We start from the raw sequence: 2,874 nt of genomic DNA, 5'->3' as shown, positions 1-2,874 counted from the left end.
TTTGTTTCCATGTGTGACTCAGAGGTGCGAATTTTTTCACGTTAGAGTAGCAAGGTTGGTGGACTGAACTGAAAATTTTATGTTGAAACCATATCCCCCAACTTGACTATATAGTTATGTATCACTTAACGATGGGGATATTTTCTGGGAAATGCATTGCTAGTCAATTTTTTTTTTTTATGCCAACATCATAGAATATATTTACAAAATCCTAGATGGCATAGCCTACTACACACCTAATGTGTATGGTATAGACTATTGCTCCTAGGCTACAGACATATTCAGCATGTTACTGAATACTGTAGGCAATAGTAACACAGTGGTATTTGTGTATCTAAACATACGGAAACATTGAAAAGGTACAGTAAATATACTGTAAAATAAATGGTGCACCTATACAGGGCACTCACTGTGAATGGAGCTTACAGGACTGGAAGTTGCTCTGGGTGTTAGTGAGTGAATGGCGAGTGAATGTGAAGGCCTAGGACATTATTGAACACTACCAGACTTTATAAATACTGTATGCTTAGGCTACGCTACATTTATAAAAAGTGTTTTTCTTTCTTCAATTAAAAATTAACATAAGCTTACTGACTCTTTACAAAGTTTTTAATTTTTAAAACCTTTTTGGCTCTTTTGTAATAACTTAGCTTCAAACATAAACTCATTGTGCAAATGTACAAAAATATTTTCTTTCTTTATATTCTTATTCTATAAGCTTTTTTTCTATTTTTAAAATTTTTAACATTTTACTTTTACAGAAACACACACATTAGCCTAGGCCTACATGGGGTCAGGATCATCAATGTCACTGTCTTCCATCTCCACATCTTGTCCTGCTTAGAAGGTTTTCAGGGGCAATAATACCCATGGAGCTGTCATCTCCTATAACAATGCCTTCTTCTGAAAAACTTCCTGAAGGACCTGCCTTATGCTGTTTCACATTTTTTTTTTTTTTTTAAGTAGAAATACACTCTAAAATAATGACAAAACATATAGCATAGCAATACATAAACCAGTAACCTACCTGTTTATTATCAAGTATTATATACCTTACATCATTTTATATGCTAGATTTTTATACGACTGGCAGCACAGGTTTGTTTACACCAGCATCACCATAAACAATGTGATTAACGTGTTGTGCTATCTAATGATGGCTATGATGTCACTACGTGATAGGAATTTTTAGCTCCATTATAATCTTATGGCACCACCAATATATATGCAGTCCATTATTGACTGAAAAGTTGTTATGTGGTACATGACTATATTTTGAAATAGGGCCTTTAAAGAGTAACTAAGGTTAAGTGAGGTCATAAAGGTAGGGCCCTCAAGCCAATAGGACTGATGTCCTTATAAGAAGGGGAAGACACACCAGGGATACAAGTGCACAGAAGAAAGGCCGTATAAAGACAGTGAGAAGGTGCCATCTGCAAGTCAAGGAGAGAAGTCTTTGAAGAAACCACATCTGCTGATACCTTGGACTTTCAGCCTCCAGAACTGTGAGAAAATAAATTTCTGTTGTTTAACCTGAGTAGAGGTTGTGTTTTCTATTCCCATTTGCTGCAATGTATGTTTACCAAAGGCTGTTTGAGTTTGTGACTGTAGTGGGTCAAATAGTGTTCCCCAATAATCTATGTCCACCTGGAACCTCAGAATGTATTCTCACTTGGAAATCATGTCTTTGCAGATGTAATAGGTAAGTATTGAGATAAGCTCATATTGGATATGGGTAGGTTCTAAATCCAATGACAGTATCCTTATAAATGACAGAAAAGGACACAGAGACAGAAAAAGGCCATGTGATGACTAGGCAGAGATTGGAGAGGAAGCATGGCCCTGCTGACACCTTGATTTTGGATTTCTAGCCACCAGAAGTGTGAGAACAAATTTCTCGTTTTAAGCCACTTACGGAGTGGTAATTTGTTACAGCAGCTCTAGGAAACTAATAGTTACCAAATAAATTGATTATGCCGGGTGAACTTTTTATGATGATTTTAAGAGCCAATGACGCAAGTGTGAAGAGTTGTAGTTTCCATGAAAGCCAAGTTAAATACTTTGGAAAGACTAGATAAAAGTTTGTTGACTTTAAAAATTAAAAATAATAATAATAATAATAATAAGCTATTGGTTAAGTGTGGGCAAAACTGTTCTAAAAGATTGGGGGAAAATATAGTAAAAATCTTCAAGAATTCTGCATCTCTGGTTCACACCTATGACACTTATGACATTACATGTAGTTTGTACAAGAAAGATAATTAGATTACAAGCTCCAGTTTGTAATCCCAGCTACTTGAGAGGCTGAGGTGGGAGAATCCTTGAGGCCAGGAATTTAAGAAAGATAATTAGAGAACATCTATTAGCAGACTTATATGGGAAAGCAGCTATGCTGTACCACACTATGTCACCAGCAGCCCAATTGAGTAGACCTACACTAAAAAGTTAGAAAAAACCTGGATCCTATAGTAAATAAGTGATAAATATAGAACATTTAAAAGTTAAAATGTCTATATATGTATTTTTATGACATCCTGATTTACATAACTTTTTAGATTAAACAACTAAAGGTTTCTGATGAGAGGGCTCCTGCTATACTATTAGAAAGCAGATATGTACTATCTAAGACCAATTAACTTTATTTTTATATTTATTCATTTTTTTGAGACAGAGTCTCACTCTGTCGCCCAGGCTGGAGTGCAGTGGCATGATCTCAGCTCACTGCAACCTCTGCCTCCCAGGTTCAAGTGATTCTCCTGCCTCGGCCTCCCAAGTAGCTTTACATACATGTGGTTTTTACCTTGTCGTCTCTTCCACTGCCACAATTATACAGATGCGTATGATTCCAGGAGATAATTTGCAGCTGATCAAATT

This window comes from Chlorocebus sabaeus, chromosome 13, assembly GCF_047675955.1.
Source record: "Chlorocebus sabaeus isolate Y175 chromosome 13, mChlSab1.0.hap1, whole genome shotgun sequence".
Taxonomy (NCBI): domain Eukaryota; kingdom Metazoa; phylum Chordata; class Mammalia; order Primates; family Cercopithecidae; genus Chlorocebus; species Chlorocebus sabaeus.
The sequence above is the reverse complement of the archived record's forward strand: the minus strand, read 5'-3'. Positions refer to the sequence as shown.